Source organism: Pinus tabuliformis, chromosome 3_2 (assembly GCF_031772625.1).
Source record: "Pinus tabuliformis cultivar Carrire ecotype Pingquan chromosome 3_2, CPIR1, whole genome shotgun sequence".
NCBI classification, from domain to species: Eukaryota; Viridiplantae; Streptophyta; class Pinopsida; order Pinales; family Pinaceae; genus Pinus; species Pinus tabuliformis.
The window spans coordinates 127948992-127973028 of NC_142302.1; the positions used below are offsets into that span (position 1 = coordinate 127948992).

General features: G+C 39.6%; 1 protein-coding gene across 1 annotated transcript in view; it reads right to left on the minus strand.

The window, feature by feature from the left end:
- Nucleotides 1-2628: 2628 nt before the first annotated feature.
- Nucleotides 2629-24037, minus strand: part of EMB2191 (Cytidine/deoxycytidylate deaminase family protein) — a 118095-nt gene continuing 96686 nt past the window's right edge. Inside the window, exon 3 of the mRNA XM_089415913.1 lies at nt 2629-4164. The gene's annotated coding sequence lies outside the window, so the exon portion shown is untranslated. The remainder of the gene's footprint in view (nt 4165-24037) is intronic.

Consider the following 24037-nt stretch of genomic DNA (forward strand, 5'->3'; position numbering starts at 1 on the left):
TTGACCATGGTTAGGTTTTGATTATTTGCATCTTTGACCCTTCTTCTTTGATAAACTACCTCAAGCTCAAGGACTTGAAGAAAATCACCTTGTGAATTCGTTTTTGTGTAGTACCTTTTCGTATTTTGTTGTTGTGGAGTTGCCAAATGAGACCTCTCAAGTTAGTTTGCACTAAATCTCACCAAGATACAATACAAAAATGAAAACTTGTCTACGAAATGTCATTAAAAAACTAGAGTGAAAGATCTCCCTAGCAATGATGCCAGAAAATGTCACTGCTCAAATTAATAGGCTTGGCAAGGTCCAAAGAAGATGCCAAATTGTAAGCACACATGAGATGTGCCCATTGTCACCTCAATGCACTACTCTTACATTTGGCTAGCTCCTAGAATGGCACAAGGGTATCCCAAACTACACAAGCTTCACCAAAAGTATTAGGATGACCAATGCCCACAAACATTGAAACGATGAAGGTTGAAACGATGAAGGTTAGGTGTTAAAGAGAACTAATAAATATAGTCTAATATATGATAATAACCGCAAAAAATCCAGACCACTAGAGGAAATACTCAATTTATGAATGAACAACCTTAAGAAAAATGTTAGAAGTGAGTATGAAGCACCTTACCAATGTTTGGATTGAAACCTTGAAGTTTACCTCATGTTGGGGATTGGAAATGATGATTTACCTTGCTATTATACACTTTCAAACCTACAAAAACCAACAAGAAAAAACTCACTTTGGGACCTACCACAACCCTAAAAATGATGTGAAATGTATCGCTATGAATTGGAGATGTTAGTATGGTGAAATATGAACAAAATGTGCCTACTAGCACTTCACAACACCGAGTATTCAAATAGTTATTCAACTCTGGAAATTTTCACTCAATTTTAGGGGTCCAATCCCCAAGGGTTAAAAAATGAACATGTCCCAATCAAGATGAAACATGTTGCAATAGTTAGGACATCTGAAAAAACATCCAAAGACGAGTAATTTTCAATTAAAATACTTTAGAAATGCTACTTGGGGTTATAAGGGTTAGAATCCACCTTTCACAAATCCCAAGAGAAGGTATTTCACCAATTTTTGAGCTATAAACACTAAACACAAAAATCAGATTACTAAAATCACCTTCTAAACCCTCAACAATGATGTTAGATCAGCTTTATATGCAAAATAAAGAGGGTCCTTAACCTCTTGGATCTACAATGAGGCACGAATTCCAAGAAAACAAGTCTAGATTGACAAAATGATCTATCAAACCAATTCTAGACAAGATAGTGAAAGAGATTGACCCATTTAGATTTTGTTTTTTATGGTTTTTTTATTTTAATTAATTAAAAATAATAATAAAATTGCAGAAATTTTCAAAAAGAGATGGTTGGTTGTTGGCTAAGTTACATGGTATGGGGAAACGGAAACATGTTTTTGAAATGGGAATGCACTGGAAAGATGACCCCCAAAAAATTAGGAAAGCAAGATATATATATATATATATATATATATATATATATATATATATAGGTTAGATTCTTGTATTATCACATGCTATTTTGAGGGACAAACGAAATGGAGTTCGATATGTGCTTTAGGGTTTGGAATGCAAGGGTCTATGACTTCTTACAATGTGCGGCCTGCAGCCATGAAGTGGAGTTAGGCAGTCGATGGCCATCATTGATTTGAGTTTTAAGTACTATGACAAATACCTTTCTGACGACGCAAGAATAACCTCAATCGGAGTTTGTATGCAAAAGTTATGTCACTTCGAAGTTGACCTTCTTGTTTTGACCACCATAATTCGAGAGGATGCTACATCAGCACACATTATTCATGGAAAAAGAGCTAGCCACATGATCATGATGAAGAAGACTCTAAAAGAGTCAATATTGTAACTCTAGTTAAGAGTTAGAGTCAATCCTAACAACTAGTACGCTATCGGACTATGTTATAGGCAAGCCACTAGGAAGAAAAGGGGTTCCACTCTATTTGAATGCATTTTGTTCCATAGATTAGCACAGTAGCCAAAAGTTGTATAAAGAGAGAGAAAATAGAGAGGGTTTGTGCACTGTAGGAGCCCATGAGCCACAGGTCTCACTTCTTTGCCCCTACGTCCATTTTCCATTCAAAGAAAGAGAGCAAAATAGCCTCACCTTCCAACTAGGTTTTCTCTCAAAAGGGTTTCCCAGATTATATCTCGTGTTAATTTGTAGTTTGTGAGTCTTATTTCATTGTTCTTAATTTTCAACATAGTTATAATCTGCATGCATATGCAATAAACAGAAATTAACATATCCAGAAATCTAAGGAGAAATAAACCCTCATAGTGTAGATTTCAGATTTTCTAATATATTTTCATTGATGCATTGTGATTAATTGTCCAATGGAATATCCACAGCAGTTTACAGATCAAAAACAAATCATAACACAGTGAGCAAATGCTTGAAAGAATTATTATAGCAGCAAAGGTATCAAAAATCCAAAATTGGGAATCATAATCAACTCATAACATATGAGAGAGAATCCACAAAAACACCTTCAAAATTTGCTAGCAAATAGGTGAAGACATTCGGCCTTTGAACTCAACATGTGCACAAATTCGTCCAACATATAAACAATAAGCTGTGTTGCTTACATTTAGGACCAGCAAGATAAAGATCTAATTTTAATCAGAATGATTGTTATGTGTAACATCAAAATTCGTCCACCTTAAAACAATGAGACTAACATGCTCATATATGAATTGTGTTTGCTGTTGTCTTAAACAGTGAGAGACCCAGCCAAATCCACTTAGAAAACAGATTAAATGACCTTTTAAAGCACATTCACAACTACGTTAGTGGATTCCCATGTATTAAAAGTACCAAATCATTTGATGAAGTTACAAATTAATTTATGCTCATGAAAACTTAGAATAGCAGCGGAAGGATTTACAAATTTAAATTACTAGAAATGCCAACAGTCCACATTGTGCAAGAAAAACCCGTAACTATGAATATAAATGCTCCCAGACTGTTAGCAAGCTGCTGGACAGCATCTATTTTTTAATTAAATCAGATTTACAACACATATCAGCATCCCATCATTATCTAAGAAAAAGATCATGAATACATGTAATATAAGTCGTTGAATACAGTATGTTACTTCAGATTTTCCAGAATTAAACTAGTGATCCTTTAACCAACCAAGAGCATAATGAGAACATTGACATTAAACCATGAAACTTTTAATACCCAAACCGTTCACACAGCAGTCTTAGAACTGTTATCGGCATTCAGGTAAACCATGAAGATTTTAATTTCCAGAATTTATCCCAAATTCAGTTTGGTGAACTGTTCAAGATGATTTCAAATGCTGAAGCAATTGTGCCAGCAGTGAGTGAATGAGATGGTGAGCACTTAAAAATGTGTCCCTTAGATGTGCATTAGTTATGCCCAAGTGTCTTACAAATGATTATAGTTCGCTCAAAATCCACGTGTTCAAATGACAAGTTGACAATTACTAAAACAGAGCTGAAGAAATGACAAATGACTCCACAGATACTTGAATCAATCAGACTCATGAGATAACTAGGAGCATGAATGAACCAAATCTTTGCAAGAATATGGTGGTCTATGCCAAGTCATTTGACAAGAAATATGTTTTGCATAATATTACCACAGAATTTTTAACATGCATCCAAATTTTTTAGAAAAATAAAACCCTTAGTGAGTGAGTTGATAAATTAAGTGAGGATTTGTGTAAATTGTCATGAGAATGAAGACCAAAAATCAAATCACACCATATAACCAGGTCGATTTACTTTAAAAACACAATAACAGAGAGATAGAGCTGCAATGTGGATTCAAGTCTCTGCAAGATCTAAGAAAGGGTTAGTTCAAAAAAGGACTTGAGTGGAGCAACCAAACTCTGAAAATGAAATTTGATACCCTAGCTTGCTTTATTGCAAAAAATAAAATGGAAACAATAGTTTTAAAGACAGCTGGACAATTCACATGAAAGAACAATCTTACCATTGGGCTATGCGGTATTAGAAACCCTTGGCAATATCCTCTTCAACGAATTTGTTGAAGTCTTCCAACATCCAAGGAATGAATTTGAAGTCCTCCAACATCCAAGGAATGCTGGAAGAGCATCAAGCTAAAGATATTGAAGCTTGCACACTTCAAAGGGAGGTTAGTTCAGAAATAGAAACCAAATCCTAGGTGCCACTAAAATATTAAATTAGACCTATAGCAAATAAATAAAGCCTCATGACATTCATCTCTAACACTACTAGATCTAGCTTAGATAAACTTTAAGAAACAAGATAGAAAAATAAACCATACATTGTTTGTTTGGAAGTCCTCTATGTGATAGCCTTTTATTTTTGAAATCCACTACTCTATTATCTTCTTATAAAAATTATAGCCTTTTACTTTTTGAAATCCACTATATTTTCTTATAAAAATTTAAAACAATTGCCACAGAAATAACCAAGACACACTCAAAATGAGAAAGAAGACTTCTCCACTTTATTTCCAACAAACAAAAATGAAAAGAGCGCCCTCATTTTGTAGGGAGAGGCCTCCATTACCATGGGCCACTATGAAAACCATGGGCTAGATGAAACAATGAACTCAAACCACTGGAAATGATAACCAACTCCTTAAAGGTAGGGCACCCTCCTCAAAGTGAGGGAATGTTAACTAACTTTCTACACATGTGAGGTCAAAGAGCCAAAAATCATGTGCACCCCATTAACTCACTACTCAAAACATGCAACAAACCCGAGTCAAAAAGCATGAGCATCCCATTAACTCACTACTCAAAACATGCAACAAACCCTTACACACGTCTGGATAGGGAGGAGAGAAAAATTGCACCCCTTCTAGAAGCTTGTAGAAACTTCATGCATATGTTAATAAGGTCAATTAAACCAAAAGCACCCCTTCTAGAAGGATCCAGAGGCACGTGTGAATAGAAGAGAGCAAAAAGGTGCCTAGTAGTGTTCACAAGTGTAGGAGAAAACTAGCTCAAAATACATCAAATGACTTCCACATGTAGCAAAAAGGTCGAATGAAGGGGGCACTCATGTGCAAGAGAAATGAAGAAATAGCAACAATAACATGTCCAAGTGTACTCCATGTGATGCAAAGTGCACATAACGCTGTTGTGGACACATTTGTGATCATGTGGTGTCCATGTCATCATCCAAGTATATTGTCACAGATCCCAATGTAGTGACACAAATCTCAATGTAGGTAGATATCATCATATACAATTACACAGATTCCAAGGCATGGTGCACGCTTGTTTTGGAAAGCAATTTGATTCAACTCGACCGAGTTGACCAACAACCATATCAACTCAGCGTATTGCTCAGCTCAGAGGGCCATTTATACCAACTCGGTCAAGAGGGTATTTTTGGACACCGCCAACTTGAAAAATTTAGTTTCTCTATAGAAGGGATTGACCAAAAACGTTGGCAAGTAATGGTAATGTTAAATTTTTAAAGTAAAAGTTGGCATTTCCTTTATTCCTTTATCTTTTCCTTTGACATTTCCTCTATTCCTTTATCTTTCCTTTTGTTAGAAAATCGATAATCGCAGCTTATTAAACTTATTTTATTTCACCTCGATACTTGCTTGTGAATCTTAATCTTCTTTATGTTCTTTTAGTTAGATCTTTTTATCAAATAATATCAAGAAATAGCAACAACAAAAGAGGACACAGATATAGGTTCTCAACCAGGGCAAAACCCCTCCAAGGGGAAAACCCGGAAACTCTTCTCTTTTTAGAATCTGTTTCAAATGAGATACAAAGACCCAATCCCTAGATCAAGTTCCCAGTACCAACTCAGCCTTCCTCAAGTCCTTCTTGAATTTGCACCAAACTGCTACACACTGCAACTTCAACCTACCATCTACAACACCGATACTCGACCTACAACTTTGACCTGCAACTTCCGCCTTGCAGCTCCTGAAGAAACCCTAATACCACCTCCTTCTGGGACCTTCCAAGCGCAAGACAGCTCTCCTAAGGTCATTAAGCTCTAGACAGAGTTTCCTCCCGCCCAGCCACAAGTTTCTACACTTCGTCCCACTGCAACTTAGACCAGCGACTTTGGCTTCTTCCTGAAACACGGAAACTCTAAAATTTCGCACATGTGAGAGAGATAGAGCCCAAATACAAGAAATTTCAGCCTCCCAACTTCTTCCAAACCTTCGCCCTCCTTTTCTACTCCTTCCTAGCTATAGATCGAACTCTTTCTTGATGATCGAACTTGTGAGAGAGTGTCTCCAAATGAAGTCGAACTGCTCTTTATATAGCCTTCTCAAGGGGTCAAATTCCCTCCTTTAGGCCAACTTGAGGATCCCAGGGCCGACTTGTACTCTTGGAGATTCCAGGACTTTCTAGACTAAAAAATAATTCTTTTTACAATTACAAATTGCCTTGAGGGTCTTATAAACATGATGTTGACTCCTTTGACTCAAGACAATAAATCCTAAGACCTAACAAACCCTAGAAGCACGAACAACATGCTTTTACCTAGAATACCATCAATAATGAGAATGAAACCCATGCTTTAATAATAATAATTTTTCTTTTTCTTGTTTGTTACATAGGATACATATTGAAATGAGTACAACAATTATGAAGACCAAAACTAGTTACATTTCTCAACACTCCCTCTTAACTAGGGAGGTATTCATAATTGTACAACCAATACAACATCATATCTCAAACTGAAGAGTTCTCAAGAAGAGTCAGATTGATAAGCCATACTATAAGCATCATTATTATAACCAGCATTGTCCCTGAGGCCTAACTGGACAAGGTTTTCTTTTATTCAAGAGCATTATGTTGGGAGGCTTTATGTGTGATACCACACTACTTCTCTAAGGTACATACTCCATCTAAATGTCCACAAGATATGTCCTTTTAGGACGATTCTTATCTCAGATCTCCATATCTGAGTCCTCCAAGAATATCGTTCCTCTTTGACCACTCTTCTCTTGGATTCATGTCTCATCCCCAAAGAGTGTCAGTCCTTTCCTTCTTAAGGAAACCACAAATGCTTATCCAATCCTCTGCCATTCTCTCTTCATCACCTGAAAAGAAGAATGCACACATGATGTTCATCATCACTCCCTCTCAACTAGAGAGTACATCCCTATTCTCCCTTAATCTTGAGAATAGAACCTTGCTCCTTATTCACGAAGACTCCTTTTGCTCCCTCTCAAACCAAAGGAGATTCCTTCCTTCCAATAATGGAAGCCAACATCACAAGCCTCACTGCTTGTCTTCATGAGAGTATCAGCTATTTGATCTTTATAGCTACATGGCTCCTTCTTTCTTTTGCATCACTTGTTTTCTTTCGAGGTATCATGGAGCCATTTCCACTCTTTCGTTCTTGTGACAGGATCCAGGTCATCTTACTTGCTCATCACTTTCTTCTTCAATCATGAAGGCATTGCATTGAGCCTTTTCAATCTTCAATCTGATCATGAAAGTGATCTTCCTTGACCTTCAGGTTATCTCATACAACTACCCTTTCAATCTCAAGATGGACTCATCTTGACTTTACAATTTCCAGGTACCACACACTCTCAACATTCTTCGTCCATGTAGTTGAACTAGCCTCAACTGTTGTCGTCTATTCCTGCAACATTATTTGCCCGATAACCAAAAAAAATAATATGTTAACCAGATAACCAAGCCATAAATGAAATAGACTTATTTCACCATGGTGACTTTCTCATACCATCAACACCCTCATTGACCATCTCCACTTGATACTTCTTTCATGCATCAGAGTGCCCAAGGATCGAACTTGATTAGCAAGTTACAACTTTTCTTCCGAAGACTATACTAGATGATAATCATTTACATATTCTAGAGAAAGTCCTAACCTTTTATACATTCTCAAGTCAAATTCTATTCTTTTCAAGCATCATATATACATACTTTATAACCATCTTTCCACAAGATTCTACACATGTGAATCTTATCCAAAGTTTTACATCTAGCATGCATTCCTATGCTTTCATCCGATCATCTAGCTATTCAAATATCTCACAAAAGGTTTCTATCCTGACCCATTGCAATCCTTCATCCCTTTTTACCAGCGTGATTCCACATTACCTAGAATACATTCCATTTTTGTCACGGTGCCTTTCCCAAGGACACCCAAATGATGGTTCTTCTCGGATCTTGGTGATCCATTTTAGCAAGATGACAAACTCTAACATAAAGTTAGATAATATCAGGATGTACACTATGCAAAATGGTCCAACACTCTATCCTAGATGATCTCTACTAAGCAACATAATCATAAATTTCAAACATGTTACTACCATATGCTTCTATCCTATGATGCTTATGCATAACATATCAACTTAAAGAAAAAATTCATAGAGAACCTAGAAGTTAGTGAACCTTCTTTGGTAGTAAAGATCCTTCACTTCTTATTTCTTTGCCTTCTTCTTTGGTTCTCCCACAGCGTCGGCTACATGAGCTTCACTTCTATCCTTTCTCTTATTGTTTTGTTGATTTGGGCAGTCCCTCTTGTAATGTCCAAACTCGTGGCACTTGAAACATTGCGCCTTGGACATATCTTGCTTCTTGGACTTGCCAAACTTTCCCTTCTTCATCTTCTTGACTCAGGCTAGAAAGACTCGAGTGTGCTCATTGTTGAAGGAAATGTAACTAGGTTCGGTCTTCATAAATGTAATTTTGATATTTGTACTTATTCAAGAAAATAAATATTATTTTTATAATATATGTCAACGAGTTTCTTGCTCATTGAAGTAGGTCTCGCACATGTCAAAGTGCTATAAGTGAGTCAAAGAGTCAAAAGAATTATGTTGAAGACCTTAAGGGCATGTTACATCATGTATAAATATATATTAAAGTCAAAGAGAAAGCCCTACAAGCAAAGTCAAGTCTATTCCTATGCAAAGGCACCATCAAGAAGCCCCTTCAAGCATACTACACCACCATAGAAACTATCCAAAGTCTACTCAACAAATTGGCCTCCAAACAACCCTCAAAGTCGGCCTACAAACAAGGTGACAAGTCGGCCTTCTAGTCAGCTTAAATGGAGGGACAGACCTCTATATATAGAGGTTGTCCACTCCTCTATAATGCATTCAAGGATCTCTGAAATAAGCGAAGACATGGAGCATAGATTAGAGTGAGACAAGCCGAAGATAAAGAGCCTCTAGTGCAGCGAAGGAGGTAGAAGTCCAAGCGAAGATTGAAGGATTGTTTCTAGGGCGAAACGTAGTCACACGTGCAAGAAAAGGAGGGCTTTCTGTGGACATATCAACAGCAATATAACAGTGCCATACTTCTCATTGTTTGGGCTTGAAACTTAGGCCGATAAAGCCTCTCCTTGGAGCGAAGAAGAGACTCTTTCATACGAAGGAGAAATGAACCAAATACACCACGAAACCTCCCACACATGTGAGGTTTAGGGTTGCAGTGCTGCCACATCAAGTCTGCAATCTTACATGAAGAAGAAGCTTGATTGGTGAAGAGAAGAAAAGCATCATCCTATGTGAGTAGGTACATCTCTTCTAGAACTAGCATAAGAGAGCCTACCACCAAGGAGTAGGAAAACGAAGTGCCGGAAGGAGGACGAAGTGCCAGGAGAAGTGTCGAGGAATAAGGTGCAGAAAGAAGGAAGGACTTGACTTGTGCTTGGAGGATACTCTTGTCAGGGGTCTAGGGTTTGGCATTGATCAATAGAAGCTTCAATAAGAGAAATTCACTCAAGGGTTTTCCTCTCAAGAGAAGAGAGGTTTTGGCCCTGGCAGAGAGCCAACTTCGTGTGTTCTTGTTTTATGTTTTGGTAGCAATTTGATGAAGTACACACATATGCACTAATAAGAAGAAGAAGAAGAATAAGCTAATAAGGAAAAGTAAAAATACTCCACAAATTGTTATCAAGTAACGAATAATCACACTACACTACTTTGCCCTAAGATTCTTCAACATGGTATGAGAGCTAAGGTGACACATCAAGGAAAGGGCAACTCAAGAACACTCATCAAGGAGAAGCATCTACAAAGTCGAGCATCAAGCCTAGAAGCCTCAATCACTTCAAGGACAAGGGTCTACAATCCATCATTCATCAAGGAGGTCTACAAAACTAGAAGAAGAGCCTTACATAAAGGCACCTACAAAGAAGAGCAGATTGAACCAAGACCTACATCAAGCTACAAGTCATCAAGCAAATCTCATCATCAAGCAAGTCCACTTGAAGAAGGCAACTTGAAGAACATCAAGATCCTAGGAAGGCAAGCCATCAAGTCTTCAAGGAGGAAGCAAATCTGTTACATCTCAAAATCGACCAAGTAAGTACATGTCTCCTTCTGAATATACATCAATGTTTTTTTGTAAGGAAAGAAATAAATTGGTAGGTACCAATAACTTTCTTGCATGGAAGAAGAGGATTGATCTACTTCTCAAGGAGAATGAACTCCTAGAACATGTCAAAGGGAATATCATTGTTCCTGCTAAGGAACAAACTCAAGCCTTAACCAAGTACAATAAGGATGAGACAAGAGCTCAAAGGATTCTAATTGAATCAATCAAAGACTCTCTCATTCCCTATGTCTCCAAATTTGAGACATCAAAAGAAATTTAGGATAAGCTAGTAGAGCTATTATCGGTATCCACAATTGGAGAAGTGATATCTCTGAGGAATGAATTATACAAGATGAAGATAACAAAGGAAGGAATAGCTCCCTACTTCATGAAAATATCTGAAATGAGAGATCAACTTCAAGAGCTTAGGGAAGTCATGCCTAACAGAGAAATGACCATTGTAGTACTCAATGCTCTACCTGAGGATTGGGGCAACTTCACATCAAGCATATATGCCAAGAAGGAAGCAACCACTCTCAGTGAAATGTGGTCTCTATGTAGGACAGAGGAAACCAGACTCAAGGCAAAAGAAGATGTGGGATCAAAGGAGCAAGCATTTGCTACCATGGCCAAGAGAAAGGGTAAATTTGGCAAGTTTGGTCCACGAAGAACAAACAACAAAGACATGTCCAAAATCCAATGTTTTGGATGTCAAGAATATGGACACTACAAAAGGAATTGTCCTAAGCTTAAGAAGGACAACAACAACAAAAGAAAGAGGGAAGAAGCTCACATGACTCAAGAGGTGAAAGAAGAAGAAAAGAAGCAAAAGAAGGAAGATCCTTCGGATCTCTACTATGACTAAGTCAAACTATTTACTTCTAGTCTTCTTTCAAGTTTTTGAGTAGTATAGGAGCATGTAGGAATATTGCATGGCTAGAACCATCCTCTAGAATCTAGAAGCATGATGTACATAGAGTTCTAGATACTCATGAAGATGTAGCATTTATAATAAGAATAAAAATGCATGGGTAGAAATATCCTCTAGAATATAGGAGCATGGCAGATATAGCTCAAGATATTCATGTAGAAGAAGCATACCTAGTATAGGACCTCATCCACGATGAAAGAAAATTGATCATGATTAAGAATCTTAGAAGACCTCCATCATCAAAAGGAAAGGAAAATTTGCAAGGCAAGGGTCTCTAAAGATGCTATGATGGAATCTTCAAAATAGGGTTCATGAACCAAAGCAGATGTCTCATTGGGAATCCCATTCATGGGATATAAGAAAAACATGATATATAGGCAAGCTAAGATGAAGCAAGAAAGGCCACACCAAGGACAACCAAATGAAGCTAAGATGATCAAAGGAGAACCAAGATGGGGTATGTATGCATCAGAATTTAGTCATTTGTATATTATTGAGTCATGGGAATAATTCTATAACCTGATCAGTATGAAAGAATCTCTTTCACCAAGAACATGTTCGAAGGCATGTACTATAATGCAATGAAGGTCAACAAAAGAATATGCTCACATAAGGAGTATAAGATTGTTGACTACGAAGCAAGAAGAAATGCTGACTAGTCCAGGAAACAAGCAAGGAAGAAATGCTCTCACAAGAAGCATAAGATGGTTGACCTATCTACCTAAGAAGGAGCAAATGAAGAAAGAGATCAAGCATGTGAGGAACACCATGATCACCGAGAATCACTATTTGATAAAATACTTTGAAGATATCTCCCGAAAGAAGGCAGGACAACTCTGACAAAGGAAGGAAGGACCCTTGACACCTATGAAGGCCTTGGAGATATGAAAGATGCAAATAATTAATTCTACTCTACAAAGATGTCATGATGAAGAAGCCATCCAACAAAAGAAAGAGCAATGTTGAAGCAATATCAAAATGAAGGGCTACTAGGTCGAAGCATGTAAACAAGCAAGTACAACAAGCATCCATGAGAAGAGTATTCCGAAGCATGGACAGATGACGAAACCTGATGTATGGCAAAAAAGACACTTTCCACGAAGGAAGCAATGACATGACAAACCAGGAAGGAAAGTGATGAAGAAATTTCAACCCCCACTCCAGTTATCAGTTTTCCTTATCACTCCATGCATTTAGTTTTAAATCCAGGCATGATAAAAATTCTAAAATCTGGAAATGACAATATTCTTTTAAAAACACAAATTTAGAGATTTCACAACTGTTGAAATTGCAGAAATAAAACACAGCAAAATTATGACAGCTACACACAGAAAATAACACAGTGATTTTTGGTCAATGTGACCTGGAAAAACCCCCTACAACTCTTTGGGAAAACCAGTTTGAGAGCTCTTCTTTATTTCTGAAAAATGTTTTTACAGAGATACTGAAATACACAGTAAAAATTCTAGCAACCACAAATTACAACTTATCTCGATTTTCGTGCTTGCACTCTGCCTCGAAAATCGTGCCAATCAACAAACAGCCAAAACAAAAATTTTCCAGCAATAAAACAACAATAATGTTGTACGGCCAACCTCGAAAAACGTGCCCAGAACTTGTTGTATGGACCGGATGGATTTCAGCAATATGAGTGCCTCAAAATTCGTGCCCAAATTAGCCTTGAAATTCGTGCCATGTTGCTGTCCCTCTTCCTTGATTTTTGTGTTGTCCCTCTTCCTCGATATCTGTGCCTTTCTCCTGTTGTACGATTTTGCCTTGGGATGCGTACCAATAAATGTTGCTGCCCAGACTTGCTGAAATGTCTTATCGTTGCTCTCCTTCACTTCCTCACTACTCAGAAATTTTCTCCTTGCTCTCTCTTCTCTTTCTTTCAAATGCTTATGAAAGAATGAATTGATTTTTCCCTCTTCTCTTCTTTTATTCTCTAAATGACCTTTTGGGTTACCCTAAGATCTAATGGCTGAGATTCATTTAGATCTAGGGATGAGAATAAATGTGCATTTAATTCTCACTTTGTATTTTTTAACTCACCCACTTAAATAAAGACCCACTTAGCCTTTTATTTCCATAGTCACTTTTTCACTTTCTAATTCTTCATTGACTTTAATAAAGTCATCTTTAAATTAGAATGTAACTTTACCACTTATAAAGTCACTTTTAAATTAGAATGTAACTTTACCACTTATAAAGTCACTTTTAAATTAAATTGACTTTAGCACTTATAAAGTCGCTTTAGGAGAAAAGTAAAAAATAAATTTGGACACTTTTCCCTAGGCCAAAGATCAAACCCTTAGGGAACCACTTGTCCTCTGGTACCCAAATTTTAACAAGTGATCGATGGATGGTGTCCTACCTAGAAGAAGTTCAAAAAAAGACTTCATGACATCAAAGAAAGGAAGGAAATCAATCAGCTAACGAACCCACGAAGAAGTTGCTGATGAAGGAAAGAGTCCCTAGTTAAGAGGGAGCTCTGACAGGGCCTTGATCAAGAGGGATTTTTGGATCTCCCCTGATGCAAAGGAGTGACAATTGTGTTTCTCCATTTCATGGGTCACTAGACCAGGACTAACAGCCGTAAGTCTAGATTAAGGCTATGAATGGAAATGTAGACACAGCATTCTTGTCTTCACTTGGAAAGAAAGAATAGGAGGATTGGGTAATCATCTAGCATCTGATACTCTTTGAGGATGTGTAGGCATCCAAGACAGGAGTAGGAAAGGGAACCGATATTCTTTGAAGGTTGGGAACCCAAGACAAGAATAGTCCTAGAAGGTCATACTCAATGAACACCCAGGTGGGTATGTACCTTGAGAGACAATGATTGAAGGTGTTTATGAATCATTGGTCTCGCCAGCATTGTAGCTCATGATCTCATGAAGAGATGGCGTTGTTAGTCAAGGCCTTGCACTATGACAACGCTGATGGACTATGTCACAGAGTTCGCCGAATTTGAAGGTTCAGATTCGAAATTCGGCGAACCCCAAAAAAAAATTGAAATTCGTTCAGGTTCGGCGAACTTGAAAGGCGAACCTAAACGCGAATTTGATCAAATTTGAAAAAAAAAATTGAGGTTCGAGCTTAGGGTTTGCAAGGGTTTATTTAACAGTTTACGAGAAAAACCATGGGCGCATACTACTTTTCTGCAACGCTGTTCCCCCCAAATTTTTCCTTTATAAACCATGTCGCTCTAAGGATTTGGCACAAGCTGTCATTCGAGTCAATCGACTATCGAGCAGAGCGTGAGTGCGGTGAATCATGATTTGTGACTCTGTGAGTGCGTTTGTATTGCTTGGGCTGTGCAGTGTGCACTGTGAGGAGATCGGTGTGGTCCATGACTCTATGGAGTTTACAGTTAGTCACGACTCACGACCGAGTGTCTGCGTCTTGCAAACTTGCAGCCTGCAGCGACACCTTGCGAGTTGTAAGTTGTAACTTGTGTGATGTGTCACTGTGTGTTTAGTTTTCTTGGTCGCACACAGGGGCCGGCAGCGTGCGAGCTGTGCAAGGCTCGAGCTTCCTTATTCACGAGTCGGAGTCATTGCTAGTCGCTGACTGCGTGGCTGTGCCTGCCCGGGCTCCGTGCCCACTGTCGTGTGAGCCTGTGAGGTGTTGTAAGCCTGTAACCTGTTTATAGTTAGTCACGAGTCGCAAGCTCGCAGCAACTACATTCACTGTTTGTTGTCGAGGTCGCTGCAACTCCGTTGACTGTAGGTTTTAGCTGTTATTGTTGCTGCAACTTCGTTGGCATTAGGATATTATTGACTCACGACAAGAACACAGGTTACCGATTTTTTTTTTGTAATTTGTATCATCATTCATGCAGTAGTCTGTACTTGTAGAGACAACTTCACTACTTTTATTATATATCTACGTTTGTCACTCTTTATCACCAGATAACATGCATACTGTACTCTGTCACTGCCTCTTGCCTCTTGAAATTGATAAAACATACAATAATTTCCAGATCATAAGCATGAAGCAGCAAAATCATTTTCTTATAGTTTAGAGTCTTAGACAATATCTGGCATAGTTCAATTATTAGACCTTAATACAATTAATTTTTCAGTTATTTACAAATAAATGCAGCCATGGAGAACTTGATTAAAGTTTTCATGTAGCATTTTTCAACTTCCTCTCCTATCTTTCGCTGTCCTAAAATCCCATTGGATTCTTGCAACATTTTTATGCTCTCATTCTGTTCATCTATACATTGCTGCTCCAGGCTCCCTCTTTTGAGCTCCTTTTAGCCAAGTCCAATTTAACCATTCTACATTTCGAGCCCATATATCATATTGGTATTGCATATTCATTTTGTGCTTCATTTTCTAGGTCAATCTTGCCCAACTTTACCTTGCTTGAACTTTCTAGCACTTGTGGTGTTGTAATTTATATTACTCTAGCTTAATATTGATATTATAATCTTATTAACTATTCTCTGCTTCTTTGGCCATTCTAGCCTCAGCCTTGACTTCATCGATCAACATTGCAGCACACTGTAAATTTTAAACCAAAGAAAAACAAGCAACATACATAAAGAAAAAATTATAACTCTGGAGAGTAACCTGGTTGCCTAAACAAACCTTAAAAAAGGAATAAGCATTATCTGACTAGAGAGAAGTTATGCTTGTCAATTGCATAAGCTGAAGATAATCGACTCATCAGGGAAAAAAAACAAACAGAGTTGACTTATAACTTATAAGGAGAAAACCAAAAAGTATTTCAAGTTTCATAAAGTCAAATTTTGTACTAGTAGCGAAAACGTAAAACTATTTATTCATATATTTATACTCAAAATTTTCTGCATTTCATTATTTAATGCTATATTGGTTGACTTGTGATATGCTATATTGGTTGGATTTTTATATTTTTTGGTCTTCTTATCTCCACTGTACATGGACCGTGGAACTATAAGTTCAACTTCAATATAGTTGGGATTTTCACAAGTCTATGGTACTTTTAAAGGGATTATATTTTAATTCAATTTGACTTTCATCGCAAGACTCTGTAGTTCCCAAACTTGCTCTATCAAATAATTAGCATCATTGAATATATTAGTTCTAGAGATATCTTGTTTAGCTAATTATATGCAGTGCAGCAGTGGGATTTTATGAGACCATTGTGGCATAGTGCTCCACCAGTGATCTGTAAACGAGTCCTTTGTGGAAGTCTTATTTGAGCTCTGTTCTCAAGCTTCTTACTTGATGTGTATGGAAAGGAAACTAGCTCTCTGTCCACTTCCATTATCCATCTGATTCCATATACAAGGGTTTCTGTCTTCTCCTAGTAGTGAGCCTTCTCTTAGAAACACAATGGCAATCCAGTCAATAACAAAATAAATTGCAAACCCTCTGTTCATGGGATTTTAATGTGTGGATTTTTGTTATGTGTCATTTGCAGTTTAGATCCTACATAATTTTTGGTCTTTTAGTGTCTAATTAATTTCAGTTCTTTTTGTGTCATAGTATGACAGTCATACAGTATACTTAGTCTACCCACCTCTCTATGTATCCGGTAACAAGAAATTTTTGTAATTCCTCTCTCAAATTTTGCTAGAGCCCTTTATAATAAAAATATTCACTAGTGATTGTGAAAAAAATATAGGAGGAAGATTTAAAATTTGTCTAAACTCAAATTAGAATTTATATTAAAAAAACATATTGTTAGGATGAAGGTATGTCACTTTCACCTTGATGAGAAAATAAGCTTATCTCCTTGAATATTTCATGCATCTCCATTTGCATAGTGAACATTGAGGGTTTGAGAGTCCGCTGCTATTGAACTTAATGATTGCTTGAGGATTGACATTCAATCTCACTAAATAGAGTGAGAAGTAAAAGAAAACTGTGCTTGCTTGAGGATTGACATTCAATCTCACTAAATAGAGAATGAAAAGTAAAAGAAAACTGTGCAAAACCATGTATCCTAGGACCTCGTATGATTCAATAGATTTTTTTACTTCTTACTTTTTAATCAAGATATCAAGTTTTATTTGTATTTGAATTTTATTTTATTTTTTAACTAAAACGCTTAGTATATTATGGGTCAACGGTTGGGCCGTGGCCTAATCAACCGAAATTACAAGGCTTTTCCAGCTCTATATGTCTTTTAACTCTTAACAAACCTTTAAGGTTTTGGAACTTAAAGGTGCTTCGCATCGGCACTTTAAGAATACAAAGGAGTGCCATTTAACACAAGAGGGAGCGTTTAGAAATCCCCGAGCGATCGCATCAGAGGAAAGCTGTATGCGGTATCAGGTCACTGGCCCAGGCTTTTGGCGATGCAACGGACCCCCGAAGGATAAGGTCTCTTTATACTCGAGCCTTTTAAAATTGAATATATATTAATCTCCCACTAAACCTTTCGTCGGTGTTTACTTCTTGTTTTCTGCCATGGAACAGTTGGCTCAAAACTCGAGGTATTACCTTTATCGGCATCGGGGTTCAGCTTAGTCTCGGGTCTCTTTGCAACCCTCCACCTCTATGGCCGATATGCGATGACAGACTTAAGTTTTTTTAGGCTCTTATGCATAGTCTATTTGGGTCCACGCCATCGACCCTTCAAAAAGCTTTTGGAAATCGTTATGAAGAGATTTCCCACAAAGCGTATTCCTGTCTTGGCTCTTTTGTCGAGATTCCGCCTTTATCGGCATCGGGGTTCAGCACCTTCCTCGGTTCTCTTTGCAACACTCTACCACCGCTGCCGATATGCGATTCAAACTGGCGGACTTCAAAATTTTGGACTCTTGTGCATAACCATTTCGGGTTCGCGCTCGTCGGTCCTTCGTAGAGCTCTTGGCTCTGCCCAGCCCCGAACCCGATTGGTCAACTTTGTAATGGCTTCGGACTTTAGGTTTTGTAGTTTCGAGCTCAATATCACATCGGGTCCGCACCCGTCGTAGAAGCTCTTGTCTTTGTCGATCTCCGAACTTCGATCGGCCAACCTTCATGTTGGATATCCACCGTTGATCTGTTTTGGATAGTTCCAATGGTTCCCATGTGATTCGGGTTAGTATCGCACCCATGGGGTTAGCCGCCCGGTAAAACTGTTTTCCCACCGTCCGCCATTGCTACGAGTCCTCCTCTTGTTGGATCGGAGCGAAGCTCGTAATGCAACTTACCACTACTAATGCTGCCCGAAAACCTGCTCTTTGCTAGAAAACCACCCCTCCACTGCATTAGCTTCTGCACTCTTTCCCTAACAATGACCCTTGATCTGTTCCAATGATCAGTGTCAGAGGTTCTATTTGGTTCAGTTATTGTTGGATCTGGACCTTTGTTTGTTGTGATCCAACATTTGTTCAAGTCATGTTTTGCTTGGCGCATCGTTGTTAAGCTATGGGATGGCAATCCACTCGGGTTCATCTGCATTTCTTTTTAGAAACCCCTGAGTCAAATGGCAACCCTTGTTGGCTTTGATATCTGCCTCTTCATTTGAAGTGCGGAGGATATGAAAGAAAGAGGAAGAGGTAAAGAAACTCAGCAAGCCCCGGAGCCTCTAAAGAGTGTTTTTGAGAGCCAGATTGCTTAGATGCTCATCTGAGTTTATTGTTTTTATCAAAAGCTCTGAATCTCCGAAGACCTGGAGAGTTGTGCGACCATGTTCCTGGGCAATCTGGCAGCCTTTAAGAAGCCCTAGTATTTCGGCCTGGTTGTTGGTACTCTTTCCTAGACCCCAGCTATATCTATCTATACGTGAGCCATCCTGGGAGTAGACCACACCACCAGCACCAGAGATCCCTGGGTTGCCTTTAGAGGCACCATCGAAGAAAACGGTTACCTTTCCCTGCTTCCTCCACCAGGATTGGAACTCAGCATCTTGTGTTCTGATGCACCAAGTAGGATTGTATGTGGGCCGAGTAGGAACTTCTTTGTTAACCCGGGCCAGAAGGGTACCCATCCAGCGTCACTCTTCAGTTGTGAGAGTGTCATCTAGCTTACTGGGGTAGTTCCCTAGAACCTCCATCAGGGCCGCCTTAGCTTTGGCTACCACCGATAGGGGAGAGGACGATACATTGTTGAAATTCCAATTGTTTCGGGCTAGACAGAGCTTCCAACAAATGAACTTGGGAATGGAGTACCAAATCTGATTCCACAGAGAATTTGCTCGAAGGGCCCTAGGGTACCTTTCAGTCCAAGAGGAGAAGAGTTCCACTACTGTGCACTAGTTAGGGGCAGATGCATTTAGACCTTGAAGATCGAGGGCCCAAACCAATTGTGCAAAGGCGCAGTTTACAAAGAGATGATCAATGTTTTCGGAAGCCGATCTGCAGAGAATGCACCAGTGCGGCCCTATAATTCCTCTGTGGGCTAGATTTTCTCCTGTCAGCACTTTTCAGTGAATGAGTAACCAAGTGAAGAAATTCACTTTGGGTATACCATAAGTGTCCATTATGCGTTGCCAGACGGAGGGGTTGAGGACATGATTTTGCATAGGTTGCAAGGCTGCATAACCCAATGCAGAGGTATAGACCCCTGTCTTCCCCCATCTCCAGAGATCTGGTGCACAGAGGTTGATTGGTGTCGAGCCCTTCAACTTGTCCAAGAGAAGGTGCTTTTGATGTAGTAAATGTGCTGGCAGATTGTGGAAGATCCAATCTTCCCAGATCCCATGATTGTCCCAGACAGAAATGTCAGCTAGACTGTGTAGTCCTTGTTGTGAGAGCTAGCCACGAAGATCAACTAACTCCGGTGTGTGTTCATGGGGGGAATTGCCCATGATTCTATCTTGCCATATCATGATATTTGCTCCATTTCCAAGCACCCTGTAAAGTTGGTTTTGGAAGGTGACAAGCCCTTTTCTACAGAGATTCCAAAGCGGCATGCCTTTGGGAACTCTATCTACATGGAGATTTCGCAATGAGACTCCTTTGAGATATTTATTCCGGAGGAGTTGACTGACTGGGCGATGTTTATTGGAGTAGAGCTGCCAAAGGATTTTGCCACCTAGAGCAATGTTTGCCATTCCAGGATCTCTAATCTGGAGACCACCTTCCAGCTTTGGCCTTTTCACTTTGTCCCAACTTACTAAGTGAAATTTCTTTTCATTTCCTTTGCCTCCCTGCCATAGGAAGTTTCTGAGTAGCTGTGATATCTGATCCGTGATTGCCTTTGGTGTCAGGAGGAAAGAGGCCTGATAGATAGGGAGAGAGGAAAGGACGGACTTTATGAGGATTAACTTACCTGCGTAGTTAAGCCACTGCCCACGCCATGCAGCTATCTTGCTTTTAATCTTGCTAATGGCTTCATTCCATAGTGAGGCTTTGTTTGCCCCCAGAGTTAAAGTCAGTCCCAGATATTGAATTTTGTCCCAGGAAGCATAGCCCGGAAAGTCTAGGATTCTATCAATTCGAAGTGTGGTTTGCTCCTCTGTGTTCCAACTGTACACTGCACTTTTTCTTTTATTAATAAGTGCTCCTGAAATGGTGCAGAAGCTCTGCAGGGTCCCATTGAATTCCTTTTCTACTCTAGTGAAAGCTCCTCCCAAGAGAAGAGAATCATCTGCAAACAAGGCATGGTTGATTGGTTCTAGTCCAATCGTTGGTTGGATGCCCAGAAGAGTACCTTTGTTGCTTTCCGTTTTCAGTTTCCTACTCAAAGTGTCTGCCATTATTATGTACAAAAAAGGAAATAGCGAGCATCCTTGCCTTATCCCTCTTGAAGCTTGGAAAGATGAGGTAGGTTAGCCGTTGACCAGTGGGGCAATCCATGGTTTTCAGTGCAGGCCTTGATTAGATTCACAAAAGTTGGGTTGAATCCGAAGGAAAGAAGAACTTTGTAGAGGAATGTAAGTTTTACTCGATCAAAGGCGTTGGTCATAACCAACTTGATCAACATCCCTTGCTTCTTCGTTCGATGACTTGAATGCATGGATTCATGAACAAGTATCACATTATCTAAAATATGTCTTCCTACTACAAATCCTCCTTGATTAGGAGAAATGAGCTTAGATAGCAGAGGTTTTATTCTATTTACAAGCATTTTAGCAAGAATTTTGTAAGAGACATTACATAGAGAAATGGGTCTAAATCTGTCGAAGGTAGCTGGATTCACTTCTTTGGGTATTAGGGCGAGAAAGGTGGATTTGGTACTGCCTCCCACTTTAGCCTTTTTCTGGAAGGCCTTTGCCATTCTTAGTAGGTCAGATTTGATGATTGTCCAGCAAGCTCTGTAAAAGTGTGCCGAGAACCCATCTGGGCCTGGGGCTTTGTCAGGCTCCATATCCCAAATTACATTGCTGATTTCTTCCTCAATGAAGGGCTTCATAAGATTTGAATTATTTTCCTCATTGACCAAGGAAGGAATCTTGGAGAGAAAGTCAATGGAAATCACCTCATCTCCTGTTCCATCCTCTGTGTATAACCGCTGAAAGTGAGCTTCAGTAGCTTCTTTAACTTGGGCAAAGCCTTTGGCAACTGTCCCATCTGCTATAGTGATTTCTGAAATGTGATTCCGGGAGAGTCTTGCTCTAAACTGCCTGTGGAAGAAGGTTGTGTTTCGGTCACCTGCTTTCACCCATACGCTTCTGGACTTAAACCTCCAGAATTCTTCTTCTTTTCTGAAAGTGCTGAAAGAGGCCAGTTGGGCTACTTGTTCTTTCTCCAATTCCTGTGTGGTTACGTCTTTGTCCTCCATCTCCAACTGAAGATCTGCTAACTGTTGGACAGTTTCTTTTCTGTAGGTGGTGTGGGTGTTGGGAGGTTTTTTGACCCACTCTTTCAGCGCTGCTTTGGTTGCTTTTATTTTCTACTCCCAGACATAACTGGGTGACCCGGTGACCATGGTAGACTAGGCCTTGTCAATGGTTTCCATGAACCCTTCCTGCTCTATCCACAAGGGGCTGAAGCGAAACGGTATGGGCCCTAAGTTTTCTTCCTCGTCCAGTTGTAAGAGGATGGGTTTGTGGTCCGAGGTGAGCTTTGGTAGTATTCTCGTTGAGACTATTCTCTTATCCATCAAAAGAGTGCTCTGCACTAGGAATCTGTCTAGCTTGGCTGAGATGTGAGCTGCCCCTGTTCTGTTGTTGGTCCAGGTGTATCTCCCCTTTTTGGGTTTAAGATCAAGAAGATCCCATTGTTGTATTATGTCCTCCACAAGGGGTAACATTGGATCTTTGCTATTTTACCCCCTCTTTTTTCTTTTGGGTCGATAACGATGTTTAGATCTCCTGCTATTACAATATTCATGGGGGAATAGCATTCTACAAAATTGGTAAGTGTTTTCCAACACTCTTTTTTCTCAAGATAAAGCACAGGAACATAAAGATTAAATAGGGCGAGAGTGAGCTTACTTGCTTTATGTCTAAGTTCTGTGTAAAACCAATGTTGTCTCGAAAGAGTTCTCCAGCTGAAACAGATCCTCCATCCAAACTGTGGCAAGTCCTCTTGAGGTTCCCCTTGCGCTTATTGCCATCCCATCTTTAGTCTTCTAGGTTGTTCTGCTTAACTCAAGGAGGGCTTCCCCTTCTATTTTTGTCTCTTGGAGCATGAGGATCTCTGGGGTTTCTATTTTCATGAGATCTTTGACAGCTACGGGCTTCATATGATTCCCCAAGCCTCTACAGTTCCAAGAGACTATACGCATTATTTATTTGGGGTGGTGGAGGAGAGGCCTCCCTTTGGTGGTCGTGCTCTAGTGTTTCGACTTATGGACATTTCTAGGGTGGACCGACTTCCTTGCATTTTTTGCCTCTCTGCTTCTTCTTCTCTTGCTTCCTTGAGGGATTTCCTCCTTGCCCTCTTCGAGGGTCTTTCATTTGTCTCCTCTTCTGATGAGCTTGTTAGTTCCAGAGGCTTTTTTCTTATCATGTCTGCATATGAGGATGGCGGGTTTTCTCTTTCTAGGGAGTCATTTTGGACCAGGGAGGCTCTTGCGTTTCCTTCCTCAGTTAGTGAGGGGTTTGCCTGTTGTTCTGCATCACTTTCCATGACAGGGGTTTTCTCCTGTGTGCTGAGGGCTGCGAAGGAATTTGAGGGAAGGTCTGTTCGTGGGAGTGTTGTCCCTTCCGACTGCAATTCTATGGATGGCTCACCGATCCCGACTTTTGCCCCTTTCCCCCACTGTTTATTATGCTGCTTCGAGGAGGTTGTTTTGTGCACCGTTGTCCATTGGTATCCTTTTGTTTTCTCTGCTTCTTCTTCAGTTTTCTTTTTACAATTTCTTGCAAAGTGCCCATATCCACGGCAGTGCCTGCACTTGAAGGGTAGTTGTTCGTAGTCCAGTTCTTGCATATGTGACCAATCTGCCACTGTTAGTTTTATGGCTTCTGGAAGCCCAACTTCCAGATCTACCTCAACACAGATTCTGGCACAGGAGTATTGTCCTTACCTGTCTGCTCTGTCAATGTACTTTCCTAGGGTGTTTCCAATGATTTCTAAAGTCTTCGGGCTCCAGCAGTGTAGGGGTAAGTGGGGGAGGCGCACCCAGACAGGAATAGTCGAGGACACATCTTGGGCTGGATCAAAGTCTGGGGTCCATTTGTTCAGGTAAAGGCCCTGGGGTCCCATGAAATATGGCCCGTTTCTGAAAATGAGGTTCCTGTCTTCAATGCAGTCAAAAATGAAAACGAAGTAACCCTTACCGACAAAGTGACATTTTATTCGTTCGGATACCAGCGGTCTCCAGTTGCGTTTCACCCACGATTCGATGGCTCTTGGTGATGGCCATAGCCCAGTGAACTGGCCAATGAGTCCTCTTTCTGCAATATTCAGGGCAGCACGACATGGCTCTTCA